The sequence below is a fragment of the Somniosus microcephalus genome, chromosome 29, assembly GCF_052327205.1.
Source record: "Somniosus microcephalus isolate GS21.2 chromosome 29, FLI_Smic_1.0, whole genome shotgun sequence".
Taxonomy (NCBI): domain Eukaryota; kingdom Metazoa; phylum Chordata; class Chondrichthyes; order Squaliformes; family Somniosidae; genus Somniosus; species Somniosus microcephalus.
The window spans coordinates 37,443,247-37,458,269 of record NC_141015.1 but is presented as its reverse complement, the minus strand read 5'-3'; the positions used below and the strand labels follow the sequence as shown (position 1 = coordinate 37,458,269).

General features: G+C 47.0%; 1 protein-coding gene across 2 annotated transcripts in view; it reads left to right on the top strand.

Annotated features, from left to right (window-relative positions):
* Positions 1 to 15,023, top strand: part of ret (ret proto-oncogene receptor tyrosine kinase) — a 147,893-nt gene that overhangs the window by 30,915 nt on the left and 101,955 nt on the right. The gene's annotated exons all lie outside the window — the stretch shown is intronic.

Sequence of the window (15,023 nt, the reverse complement as noted above, 5' to 3'; positions counted from 1 at the left end):
CCCTGAACGAAGGGGTTCAGAGGTCGAACGCGTGCGCAGGAGAGGCTGCGCGTGCGCATCGAACTTCGGTTTTTATTACAGGTTTTCCCGGGAGGGTAAGTCTCCAGAAGTTAGACATGTAAAAAGCAGTCGCAAGGCCTGCTTTTTACAAGGTAAGTGGTGAATTAATTAAAATTAAAACATTTTTTCCACAGGTTTATTATTTTTAAATACTTTAAAGCAAGGTAAGTTTATTTTTAGCCCTGTTAGAAAATAAAATTATTTTTTTCAAAAATTTAAATTATTGTTTAAAATAGTTATTTCATGTAATTTATAGTTTATTTAAAAAATGTGATAAAAAAAAATTATTTGAAGATTTAGTGCTGCTTTGGGGCCGTAGTATTTATAAGTCTTGACAGCTCTTCCTGTCAATCTTATGAATGGAGCATTTCCCTGCTCCGATTGGCTCCCCATGGCCCACGTGATCCCAGGGGACGCATCGAACTAACTGCGCCCCTGGGATACGCAAGCACTGCGCGTCGGCAGTTGGAGGAGGCCCTGGATCTGAATTCCACGGGGGCCCACAGCACAACGGCCGGCGCGTTAGGTAAGTGCAGATCGGGGGCTTGCACCCACGGGAAGCCCCCGACCCGAATTTCTGGGCCGTTAACTCTGTTTCTCTCTCCACAGATGCTGCCTGACCGGTTGAGTATTCCCAGCATTTTCTGTTTTTATTTCAGATTTCCAGCATCCGCAGTATTTTGCTTTTGGCTTTCTTTTATTGTCAGAAGTGCTGACCTTCATATGGGATGTTAAATTCAGGCCCTATCAGCCTGTTCCAGGGGTTCAGGTGAATAATAAAGATCCCACGGCACTATTTGAAGCACTATTTCTGCCCTCTTGTTCCCCTTGCAAGGTGTGGCCAACTGCACACTGTGTGGACTCTATTGCATTATCCCAAAGTTATTTTGGGGGGAAAAAAAACACACAAAAATAAATTGAAGCAGAATGGGGAATGTGTTTGCGAGTGGCGGAGATGACTGAAGCACGTGTGTATGTCCTTGAGTGACCAGTTTCAACACTGATTGATTGAGTGCTCGTCTGAGTTCTCCTTGAGGCAAACAGGTCTGTGGGATTAATTGTTCATCCTGAGGGGGTTAGAGGTAGTAATTGGGTAAGGCAGTCAACTGAGAAAGATTTCACCGTGCCGTCCTGTATTCTCTATTCTCCCCCTACCCCAGGCAAACATGAATTCATTATAAATTAATTCTCTCTATACAAACACACACCAGTTTTGACCAAGGATATGGTTACTGGATTAGCAAACAGTTATAAATATAGTAAGACTAAGATGAGCAAGTTGTTAGATGTGAGATAGCCTTTCCTGCCTTTACACCATCATGTCACTGCAATGCTGTGGCTTTTTTAAAATGTTGTACTATTATAATGACTCTGCATATACAGTATGTTTATGCATGGCTGTGCCTTCAGCTGCCTGGGCCCTAAGCTCTGGAATTCCCTCCCTAAACTTCTCCGTCTCTCTACCTCGCTTTCCTCCTTTAAGACGCTCCTTAAAACCTACTTCTTTGACTAAACCTAACCTAATATCTCCTTATGTCAAATTTTGTTTGATAACGGGACGTTTTACCACGTTAAAGGCACTAGATAAATGCAAGTTGTTGTTGCAGTGGCTCTGGGTCCGCAGTGGAATCCTGAACCTCACCCAGCCGCAAAGTGCGCTTTCACCGTACAGTTCTGGTTTCAAGAAAATGGCACTGTACTGGCGTCATGGCTCCGATCGCCCCCCATTACATTCCCATCCAGCATCGTTCCGCAGCAGTCGGCAGGCGCAAGCAAAGCCGATAAATCCAGCATCATAAGTCCCATGATAAAGTGGGTCTCCGCTGTGCCAGACAAGATAGGTTCCATGTTTCCCAGTGCTGCCGCCTGCAGGAGAACAGCGTGTGTGACGTTGGCTGTTCATTTGAAAGGTAAAGGTGCCTTCAGTGACAGCAATCAGCAGACTGCATAAAGGGAAGGTCAGTTTGAGTGTTCACAGCAATGATAGAAAGGCAGACTTACATTTAACTAGTGCATTGTTGGGTCTCAGAAATGTCTCAAAGTGTTTCACACACAATTAATTAAGTGCAGTGACTGTTTTTATGTAGGCAAACACAGCAGCCATTTTGTACAATGAGATGACCAACTAGTTAGTATGTTTATAGAAATATACAGGTTGAGCGTCCCGAATCTGGCAACCTCAGGACCGAGGCCAAGCCGGTTTTCGGGTTTTTCCGGACTTCGGAACGTGTTTCTGATGTCCGAAGTCCGGAAACGCCGAGGCCAGTTTGCGATATTTCCGGACTTTGGACATCAGAAACACGCGCCGAGTCCGGAAATGCCTGGGCCCAGGTTGTGCTATTTCCGGTTTTTGGTAAGCCTCCCTCAGGGTGTCCGGATTCCGGAACATTTTACAGATTCCGGACCCCTGCCACCAATCGTCCCGGAGTCCGGATTCCGGAACTCCGGATTTGGGACACTTAACCTGTATATAGAAGTTACAACACGAAAACAGGCCATTCAGCTCAACCAGTCCATGTCGAGGTTGACTCTACACAAGCAAATAGTCCAAATCACATTTTCCCGCCCTGTTCCCATATCTCTTCATTCCCTTTTCCTTCATCCACCTCTCCAATCTAATCTTAAATGTTAACATCATTTCTGCCTCAACCACGAACCCTGGAAGTGAATTCCACAACCTGATAACTCTCTGTGTTCACAGAATCACAGAAACCCCACAGTGCAGATAGAGGCCATTTCGGCCCATCGAGCCTGCACCGACACATATCCCACCCGATCCCCGTAACCCCTACACCAACACATATCCCACCTTATCCCCGTAACCCCACGTATTTAATCCCCCTAACACTAAGGGTCAATTTATCATAGCCAATCAACCTAACCCGCACATCTTTGGACTGTGGGAGGAAACCGGAGCACCCGGAGAAAACCCACGCAAACACGGGGAGAATGTGCAAACTCCACACAGACAGTCACCCGAGGCCGGATTTAAAGAAGTTGGTCTTGTCCTCTGTTCTAAAACTCTTGTATTTAATTTGTATCTGTGGTCCCTCATTCTAGATCCCTCAATTACTGGAACCAGTCTACTCCTATCTGCCCTGCCCCATCCTTTCATAATTTTAAAACACTTCTATCACATCGCCCTGTAACCAGCGTTGTACTAACTTCAACTTTTCAAGTCTTTCTTTGTGTTTGCATTTCCTCATACTAGGCAGCATCCCAGTGAATCTGCATGATACCCTCCAGGACTCCCTGCTCTTCTTCGAATAGTGCCATGGGATCTTTATGGGTGTTTTACTGGTACTGTACACTGACTGTGTTCTCATTCACATACTGTACTATCCAGGTAGTGATTATGTTATCACAGTAATGAATTGTTGACTATAATTCGATAAGGGAATCCTTCACTGTCGAAATTGGAGTTGTGGTAGACACTTGCACACAGTATGTCAGCTGTACCGCACTAAACAACCCGTGTGGCCTCCTTACACTAACTGTGAGATCGTCTCAAGAATGTAATCCCATCTCTGGGTTCAGCGAAGAGGTCACCCTCATAGTTTATGATATAATTTAAGGCTGTTGATGAGATTACAGCCTCCCAGGGATCCATTATTCTCTGAGGACACTGAAACATCACTAAACTATGGCCCCCAGCGAATATGGTTCTCCCGTCGCCTCATTCATCTCTTAACATAAATGACCTGTCCCACCTTGTCCTGATGGCTTCTCATTTCTGTGGCAGTGCTTCTGCTGAAGGTGGTTGGCATTGGCAACAACAATGTAGTGAAGAGGTCATAAGACTATTGCCTTGTAAGCAACTCCCAGATTACCCATTAGTCTCAATTACATAATGCTGTGTAATTATTGCTAAACTCTCCATTATTCTGTATATAAGCAGAGAGTAGGAGTAAATGGATAACTCTCCTATTGGCGAGATGGAGCTGGATGTGTGCTCCGGGCGTCTGTGTTGTGAACGTTCTCATTCTCCAAAGTGTCAGCTGTGGCTCAGTGGGCAGCACTCTCGCCTCTGAGTCAGACAGCCATGGGTTCAAGTCTCACTCCAGAGACTGGAGCACAAAAATCTAGGCTGACACTCCCAGTGCAGTGCTGAGGGAGTGCTGCACTGTTGGAGGGGCCGTCTTTCAGATGAAACGTTAAACCGAGGCCCCATCTGCTCTCTCAGGTGGATGCAAAAGATCCCGTGGCATTATTTCGAAGAAGAGCAGGGGAGTTCTCCCAGGTGTCATGGCCAATATTTATCCCTCAATCAACATCACTAATAGAGATTATCTGGCCATTATCACATCGCTGTTTGTGGCAGCTTGCTGTGTGCAAATTGGCTGCTGTGTTGCCTACATCACAACAGTAACTCCCCTTCAAAAGTACTTCATTGGCTGTAAAGCACTTTGGGATGTCCTAAGGTCGTGAAAGGCGCTATAGAAATGCAAGTCTTTCTTTCCTTATATGTAGAATTGGTCAAAATCTGCTGGTGACACCAAATTATGGAGCATGGTAAAATATGGAGAAAGAGTAAGGAGTCATGAGAGGACGTGGTAAATGGAGTTCAACACAGATAAATGGGAAGTATAAAAGAACACAGAATAGAAAGTTGCCCTAAGTGTGGATATATAGATCTAGGGGTATAGGTACACAAATCTAAGAATGCAGGTCTGCAGATCTATGGGGTGCAGATATACAAATCTAGGGGTGCAAGGAGGCCAGAATTGGAGGAACGTAGAGATCTCGGAGGGTTGCAGGGCTGAACGTGGTTACGGAGATAGGGAGGGTGAGCGATTTGAACACACGGATGAGAATTTTTAAATCGAGTCGTTGTCGGGCTGGCAATGGCGCTATATAAATGCAAGTTGTTGTTGTTGCTTGGCTCCGTTAGCCCAGGGCAGTTCACACAATGCCATATGTGACTGGCGGAGGGATACCTGGGCACCATCTGCCACCTGTTTATCCTCGAACATAAAAGCCCAATGCGATGCTATAAATCTCCCAGCCTTGGACACCCTCCTAATTGCTTTACCGAAATGTTGTCTGCATGAAAATATTATGATAAAAAGGTGGCCTAAATCAGTTTGGGCCGAAGCAGGGTTAGAAATTATACAGCACAGCCAGTTAGGATCGATTCCCCAGTGCCTTTAATGGAATCAGTGATCTAATGTGTCTGTGAAAGGTACTCGTGTCTTATGGTTTCCTGTGATGTTATAAATACACCTACCTGTTTGGACCCCAGGAGCATAGGTTTTGCAAACTGGTATTCACAGATCCTGGGGGATTCATGGAGTGGGAGGGGGACGATGAGATCATTAGACTTGTGTCTATCTGTGGCTGGATGTACCGTGTGCTGTGACCGCAGCTTCTGGAGTATTTTTTCTGTATTTATTGACTTACGAACACGTTATTCAGGTCGTTGTATATTCATTTTTTAAAAACCCTTCTCCGTTTCTGCCCGGGGAATAGTGACCTCCGCACACCACTTTTCCAGCCATGGTATGGGAGCCAGACTGTGTAACCGTGCTGGACTCTGCTGTGTGATACACAGACACTGAGTGAACATGCATGGGACGAGCTCCCTCATGAACATCCAGTAAACAGGCAGTATTATCCTGACAACAAATTCTGCGGGTCTGTGATGCTGCTGTGTCTCAGCCTTTGGATCATTTACTGATTGCAGTCAATAGAGGGAATCTCCCAATTGATAAGTCTTTCTATTGGTTTAAAACATTCAATATGTACCTTCACTTCAATTATTATTTTTTTATCTTCATTCTCTGGATGTGGGCGTCGCTGGCAAGGCCAGCATTTATTGCCCGTCCCTAATTGCCCTTGAGAAGGTGGTGGCGAGCCGCCTTCTTGAACCGCTGCAGTCCGTGTGGTGCAGGTGCTCCCACAGTGCTGTCAGGGAGGGAGTTCCAGGATTCTGACCCAGCGACAGTGAAGGAACGGCCGATATATTTCTAAGTCGGGATGCTGTGAGACTTGGAGGGAAACTTTAAATGGCCGAAACCACCATCGTGTTCCTCTTGCTTTTTCTTAAACTTGTAACATATTCCAGTGAAAAAGTTTAATATATAAAGAGGAGACGATCATAATTTCTGCTTAAAAAGTTCAGATGTAGCATTTTGAAGTTTGATGCTGGAATTGAAGAGGGCATGCATGGTGGGACAGAGGTTTGCTTTAACAAAGTGACCTCTAGATCAAGCAGCTATGTCTTCTCCAATTTCAGAGTGGGGTCTGCTCTCCAATCTTCAGTTTCAATCGGCTTTCAATTTGCAATCGATATGAATTAGTCCCAGCAGGCACACAACTCCAGATGCTGTTACCTACCCTGACTGGAACGCCCTCTAGTGTTGAGACACAGTATTTGGAGGATTCACATCCCAACACTCAGATAGTTATAGAGTCATTGGGGGAAAAATTCAGTATCGCCCCGTTTGGGGCGCCATTATCGGCCGTGCGCAAAGTTTAGCGCCTGGCACTAATTATCGCCTCCGACAGCAAACTTGGCTTTTATTGCCCCTGGAGGTGATTGGAGCGCTAAATCAGGCGCTTCACACCTGTCTTAAGGCGCAAAGGCCGAGGAGCGAGGCGCTACCTCAGAGCGCTGGCGAAGCAAGGAAGGGCAAATCAAAATGAACCTGCAAAGTGCTGCTCAGTACTCAAAACTCCTTCACACAGCGTTGAATCTCTCCAGAAGTCTCTCTCTCTCTCAGAATGCGTGGTGCAAAAATGTCACCGACAATAAAAGGCAGGAAGCGGTCGCCTTTAAATAGCGCTCCCCCAGTCCCTTTCTGACAGCAAAACGCTCCCTGAAACTCAACCTGTCGTTGCTAGCGGCAGGCGGTAAGGCAGGGGGCGCCACTCAATATCCGGTCCGGGGCGCTAACGGGGCGTTGCGCACTTGACTGATGTCACAATCTGCCGCAGGAGATCGTGGCGGTAGTGTTTAGCGCCGCCGCAAAATGCCTAGTTAATTTCGCGAGCGGCGCAAACATCGCCGCGCCCGGGCGCTAGTTGCTTTGCGCCCCATTAGCGCCCTCTTAAGGCGCTAACGGGTTGCGCAAACAACTGAATTTTTCCCCCATAGAGATATACAGCACAGAAAGAGGTCCTTCGGCCAATCGTGTCCGCGCCGGCCATCAAGCCCTGTCTGTTCTAATCCCATTTTCCAGCACTTGGTCTGTAGCCTTGTATGCTATGGTGTTTCAAGTGCTCATCTAAATGCTTCTTGAATGTTGTGAGGGTTCCTGCCTCGACCGCCCTTTCAGGCAGTGAGTTCCAGATTCCAACCACCCTCTGGGTGAAAAAGTTTTTCCTCAACTCCCCACTAAACCTCCTGCCCCTTACCTTGAAACTATGCCCCCAGATCTCTGAGGGTCTTTCATGAGCTGTCATTGAGAGTTTCAGGGTACTTTCTTTCTCGCTCAATGGCCTAGCTACAGTTCCCAGTAACTGGGAGTTTGGGCGCAATCATTTTGAATCAACCTTTTCTCTACTCTGCCCTTGCAGAGGTGAGTCCCAAGATCGGGACTAGTCGGTATCTGCTGACTGGATTTAGTCTTTTGCAGCACGCTATCAGATTCCATTTGAAGCGGCAGGTATTGCCACACAAAGTGGGATGTTTCCAGACTAGCGGCACCAATAACTTTACAAACAGTAGTAAGAAAGAAAAGTGTGCATTTATTGTGTTCCAATCCCTCCATTGGCTCGCCCCTCCCTGTCTCTGTAACCTCCTCCAGTCCTACAACCTTCCAAGATCACTGCGCTCCTCCAATTCTGGCCTCTTGAGCCTCCCCGATTTTAATCGCTCCACCATTGCGGGCCGTGCCTTCAGCTGCCGAGGCCCTAAGCTCTGGAATTCCCTCCCTAAACTTCTCCGCCTCTCTACCGCTCGCTCCTCCTTTAAGAGTCCAGTTAAAACCTACCTCTTTGACCAAGTTTGTCTTAATATCTCTTTATGTGGCTCGGTGTCAATTGTTGTCTGATTACGCTCCTGTGAGGCGCCTTGGGATGTTTTACTACGTTAAAGGCGCTATATAAATACAAGTTGTTGTTTTTTATATAGCATCTCGTCCCAGTGTGCTTCACAGCCAATCAATTACTATTGAAGTGTAGTCACCGTGGAATAAACCATTTCTTGAGATGCTTTTGTATTGGCACTAGTACCAGCAACTTCCACACGCACGGGTGTAGCACAGCGGGCTACAAACCTAATGTGACATTGACAGGACCCGTGAGGAGCAGCCGGTCTTGGTGGGTCCTGGCGGTTTTATATTTGGCTTGCAGTCGACGGTACAAAACCCGCTCTTGGGGAACCTGGTGGCTCGTTATGGCTCTCTTGCAATATAAAAGAGCCCTTCGTGTCTCAGGAAAACTCTACTCTTTGCAACAGCGAAAAGATTCATAACTTTAATCAACAAATAAATCTAAAATCAAAAGCTCGCTTGAAAATTACCATTGAGGAAATAAATTGTTCAGACTCTGTCACAACAGTGGGTCTCACTGCTCCCTGTTGAGAACAACAACAATGTGCATTTATACGGCACCTTTAACATAGTAAAACGTCCCAAGACCTTTCACAGGAGCGATTATCAAACAAAATTTGACAACGAGCCACATAAGAAGGTATTAGAAATAAAAACAGAAAATGCTGGAAATACTCAGCAGGTCAGGCAGTGTCTGTGGAGAGAGAAACAGAGTTAACGGGGGTGATTTTGCCAATGGGGACGTGATGGAGGCGGGACTGCTGCTTGTCGGGTTTTAGTCCCGCCTCCATTGACTTGTGGCCAACCCACGCTATTTTCCCTTGATTGATCTTGTTAAGCCAGCCCAGCGGGCTTAGCAGGCCAATTAAGGGGAAGCTGGTTACAGAGAACATCAGTGTATGACATTTCATCTGTCAAAAATCTTTGACAGATGAATTGTCATCATTTGACAGCTCTGTGAAGCTGTCAAGCACTGACATTCTCTGTTGTTTGATGAGTCCTTGTATTCAAGATTCATCAAACCTATCCGCTGAGCAGAAATCAGATGGCTGTTGCATCGGAGAATGTAGCAGCCATTCTGTCATCTCTGCCGGTGAAATTTGGGGATCTCCGGTTTCCCAACGGTTGAAGCCTGCAGGAAGAAACAAAGGTAAGTAAACATTTTCTATCACTTTCCACTTACCTCACATACTCACCTCTCCAACTTGCAGCCATCACTCACCTCCACAGCGCACTTTTGCACCCCTCCGACTCCCGCAGACCCACTGCTCACCTCGCTGACCCTGGTGGGGTTTCCCAACGTCGGGAAGCCCGTGCCTCTGCTGATAAAATGGGGATAATCCTCTTAACTACCTGTTAACAGGCATTTAAGTGGCTGTAATCCCCTTCCCGCCTCCAGGAGACGGGACCTGGCGCGGGTCGGCTACCCGCCTCCCGGGAAGATGGCACAGATGCGGGTTGGGGACGGGATGGGCACCCGCCCCCGATTCTGTCATTTTCCCGGCAGTCCCACCTCCCCAGGGCTGGCAAGATCGTGCCCAATGTTTCAGGTCGGTGACCTGAAATTTATTTCAGATTTCCAGCACCTGCAGTATTTTGCTTTTGTAAGGAGATAATAGGACAGGTGACGTCAAGGAGGGAGGTTTTAAGGAGCTTCCGTCTTAAAGGAGGAGAGTGTAGGAGTCTATGCACTCCTAACAAAAACACTGTGAACTAAACTGATAGTTAACAAACTTAGTTTAATGCACTGAAAGTATTACAAAACAAGAAATGCAGGAGAAACTCCAAACAGGTCTGTACACTAGCTCACTCCACGAGGACTAACTGGAAACACCCTCCAACCCTGACGTCATGACGTCATCACGTTTCCCGCCATTGGGAACGTCACGTGACCCACGTGATGACGTCATCGCGTCAGATCGTGATTTTATCGATCCCGCGCTGTTTAAACAGGGCAAACATTAAAAGGTAACCATAATGATTAAAGACAATTGTACAAGTTACTGTGAGAGTCTCTTTGGTGGCTTTGCCACAAGAGCGAGGTGGCGAAGCGGAGAGGTTTCGGGCGGGAATTCCTGTTTCTTTCACAAGTAAACTAGTTTTAAATGGATTCAAAAGTTATCCGCAATTGTTTTGAAACAGTTAAAACTGCTGAAGGTCTTTGTTAAAATAACCAGGCTGTGCCTGGTAGATGGTGCGGAGAGAGAATAGAAAGGGGAAAAGAAGAATATAAATGTTTTTTTTTAAACACTCTACTTAATTAGCCTAGGTTAAACTTGCTGCTTTAATATGGTGTTTGGGAGTCATATAAAAGCTCTGGCGTGTTGTAAGAGAGTTCTGTTTATTTCAGTCAGTTTATTTCTCTGGAGATACTGATTGTGCAGTGGAATCGGCCAGTGATTTTTGCTGGTGTATTTAGTTTTAGATTCCAAACATTTAAGCAGCTAAATTAATAAGATTGTAATTATATATAGTATATGTAATGTAGTATAAGTTACATTCAACCCTTTCTATCTGGGTGACCCATGCAAATACCTGTACTGACACACAGCTATACACTCCTGGTAGCTCTCTACTAATGCTGCCACACTCCAGGGACTCCCCTCCAAATTTGGACACACTCCTGGGAGGCGCCCTGCAAATAATGTTAGTGAGTCAACATATACAACACAGAATTCTCACCGTCTGTGGTGCGTTCTCCGCACCCCCCTCCCCGCTCAAGACTAATAGAAATGTGATGACCTTGCAAGCTCTCTCAGAGCCTCTCACGGGTTCTGTAGAGTTTGAAGACCCCAGTTTAACATGGAGGATAGTAACTAGGCTGGAATATGTTGTAAACCTGTGAACGCACAGACTGGAGAATGATGCAAAGCAGTAACACATTGAAGGGTTCAGAAGATGCTATAAGCAACGAGAGCAAAGCTTTTGCAGCTTTCCCATGCTCTCTGCACACTGCAATATGTTGCAGACTCCCAATACACTCCATATATATCTTCATCATTGTAATATAGCAGCAGATATCCCTTGGCGTTGCTGGAGTCTGATGTTTAGCGGCTACTGAGGGTTTTAGCGCTACTCCGTGTTTTCTGCTTTTTCAAAAAAGAATTTCTTAGCACCCATAGTTCTGTTGTTAATCTAAACCCCCTACTTAATAATGTCAATTAAGGGCTTGTTCATGGCTCTTAAAGTCAATTGTTGTTGTTTTCCAATCACTGCTTTAAATTTTCAACTGGCAACCGTTGAGCCAGAGAAGGATTGTATTTATACATGCCGGTGAGCAATACAGGTGCAATACATGCTGTCTTCTGAAATGAGTCCATTGGAGTTGATGGTATTGCCACGTCTGATGATTTACCATGATGAAAATGATTGGACGGGATGGTAAAACTGCCTGGTGCAACCATGGAAAAAAGTTCATGCCATTAAACTGCGCTACATTACAACAGTGACTGTAATGATCAGTAACCTGTCATTCTGGAATGGTACACTAGGTGGTGCTGTATGTATATAAGAGTGGGCTACCCACGATGCACTAGGCTACCCACAAGGCAGCAGTCAAGATGGATGCCTCTACAGATACTGTACCTAGTCCACATGTGCTCAATAAAGTGTCTAGCAAAAGCTAGCTGTTCTTAATAAAAATGACTAGTTATTAATGAACATAACATGGTACCAGGATTGGTAAGATCTGCTGAATATTGTGCAATGCAACATGGAAAATTTGAAGCCACCAGAGTATTTGAACCTCACAGGAAATATCGACTTCAATTGGCAGACTTTTAAACAACAATTCGAACTCTACATTGCTGCCATCAGGTACGGTAAGAAGCCAGACGCAAGGAAAATAGCGTTGCTGCTCACGGTTGCAGGCCCACAGACGATAGAGGTATTTAATACATTTGTATTTAATCCAGAGGAGAACAGAGGAAAATTAGACGATGTGCTAAAGAAGTTTGATACACATTGTTCTCCCAAAAAGAATGAAACCTATATGAGAGATACATCTTCTGTTCTCGGACACAGCAGCAAAATGAGACTTTTGATAGCTTTATAACTGATCTGAAACTGAAAGCACAGACATGTAATTTCTCTGAGCTGAAAGCATCCATGATTCGTGACCAGATTGTGTTTGGTATTCATGATAAAAAAGTCAGGGAACGTCTGTTGAGAGAAACCGAACTAACATTGGAAATTGCTGTGAAAATATGCCAAGCCAGTGAGCTAGCTCGAAAGCACGCGAAGACTTTCAGTGAAATCAATAATGATGCAATTGTAATGAGTGATAATTCTGCTGTCGGTGCTGTGTCCTACAAGGGGAAGAAACGTGGGCAGAACAGAAATGAAAAGCAATCGGAGGATGAAATTTTTAATTGTAAACGCTGTGGTTACAAACACCAGTTAAGACAATGCCCAGCGTTTGGAAAAATGTGCACAAAGTGTAATGGAAAGAATCACTTTGCCAAACAATGCTTTTCAAAAGTAAAAACAAAGAAAGGGCAACGAGTTAATGTGATTGAGGACACTGATTTAAGTGAGACATTTTTTGTAGGAATGGTGTCATGTGACAATGTCAAAAATGATACAGAAAATGTGCAGCCCTCAGATATGGACAATGCTGAACATAAAATTAATGCAGTAAAAGAGGACAAATGGATGATCCCACTGCAGGGAAATGGAGCATTAGTTACATTGAAACTAGACACTGGGGCAAAAGCAAACTTAATCAGTATGAGTGACATTAACAATATGAAAGAAAAGCCCAAAATACAGAAAAAGTCAGTACTACTGAAGGACTATAATGGACAGAAAATAGATAGCTTAGGTGTATGCAGACTTAAAGTGACAGTCAAAGACAAAGTACATCATCTCATGTTTTCTGTTGTGGCTGAAGGACTTGATTCACTACTGGGTGACAAAGCTTGTGAGAACTTAGAACTGGTCAAGAGAGTCTACCGTATAAACTGTGCCATAAGCAGACCAGATGACTCAGTGGATTCTGTAGTGAATAATTTCCAGGATGTGTTCAAAGGATTTGGAGCTCTACCATTCACTTACAAGATCCAGCTAAAGGAGGATGCTCAGCCAGTGGTACATGCTCCACGAAGAGTTCCAGCACCCCTGCGTGACCGGCTCAAGAATGAACTGGACAGAATGACCACACTAGGGCCTAGAAATTCAGTATAGCCACTTTTGGGGCGGTAAAGTCGGGCGGCCGCTAAAGTTTGCGCCCGCCGGAAAGTGGAGGGCAGTTCGCCGAAATTCAGTAGCTTTGGCCAAGGAGTTTGCTCGAGCGCTAAAACTGGCGATGCACGGCTATCCTTAGGTGCTAAGCCGGCAGTGCAGACTGATACCGCCGAGGCCGGGCGCAGCGCAGGTGCGGTCATGTTTTGATTGACAGCAGACACCCTGGCGCCGGCCAGCTCTTAAAGGGGGAAGGGTCGACTTGGTCTGCTGCCACGCCCTGGATACTGCAGCCCTCCAGCTAGGCCTAAACACTGCTGCTGGAGAGAAATAGCGCCAGGAAGGATGCAGAGGGCCCGTGAGCGAGCACAGCGCTTCTCTGGCCATGATTTAAAGGTGCTGGTTAGGGCTTTGGAGAAGAGAAGCCATATCTTGTTCCCGGACAGTGGCAAGAAGCCTCCCAACAGGGTGTACAGGAGAGCCTGGAGGGATATCGCCCAGAGGGTCACAGCCACCTGCGATGTCCCCCGGACTGTTGTCCAATGCCGGAAAAAGTTTAACGACCTCACTCGGATTGTCAGGGTGAGTACCCTTTCCAGTGTCCTCCTCATCCTTGCATGTGCACCTCACATTATGGGCAAAGGGACCTCAAAGGCCTAATGGCCAGCCCTCATCCAGCAGCTATGGCACTGGCATGAACATCAATTGCACTTTCTGCACTTTACACACTGGCCAAGCTATTCGACCATGGGATGCAGTGCACACAACAACAGGGCACCACACTGGCCAAGCTATTCAACCATGGGAGGCAGTGCACACAACAACAGGGCACCACACTGTACTTAGAGGCCGTCCTTTCTCTTGCAGGCCAAGCTGGCCCAGAATCTGAAGAGCCGGACTATCACCGGGGGAGGCCGTCCCCAGTTCCAGCAGCTCAGTGACCTGGAGGAGCGCGTGGGTCGACTCATGGGTGCCCGGGTGATTGGCCCCGTTGCAATTGGAGATGCCAACCCTGTGCTGGGCCCCAATGGTAAGGACATGACCTTTTGGACCTCTCTCGTTCCCCTTGCGCTTCAGATCTACATCCTTTGCCACTGTCCGACCAATGCGCAGAATGCCACCACCCATGCCTCCCTTGCTGACGCCCTGTCCTCACTCTAAAGCTACTCTTGTGCCTTCCTGCTTTCAGCTGGTGAGGAGGAGGTCCCTGAAGCTGCGAGTGTCAGTCCCTCGGAAGAGGAGGACGAGGAGGAGCAAGAGGAAGGCGGCCCATCGGGGGAACCCTCATCTGCGCCAGGGGATGGCAATGGAGGGGACACGTCTTCCCTGGAGGAGAGCCAGGGGGAAGTGTTGCAGGGGGGTGTAGCTCCTGTGCCCAGTGGTGTCCAGCCACGCGGGAAGGGTCGGGCAGCACGGCTGCCTTCTCCCCAGAGGGGGGAAGTGTTGCAGGGGAGTGTAGCTCCAGTGCCCAGTGGCGTCCAGCCACGCGGGAAGGGTCGGGCAGCTCGGCTGCCTTCTCCCCAGAGGGGGGAAGTGTTGCAAGGGAGTGTAGTTGCTGGGCCCAGTGGCGTGCAGCCACGTGGGAAGAGTCGGGCAGCTCGGCGGCCTTCTCCCCAGAGGGAGAGTCCGGCCTCCAGTCCGGAGACGGTCCTCGCCCAGGAGGTGCGCCTCCTTGATCAAATGTCCGCGGACTCGGATCGTCGGCACACCGAGTTCATGGGGGTTGTGGCACGGTTGCCTGAGGCCATTGAGTCCCTGGCTCATAGTGTGTCCGATTTCGGGGCCTCA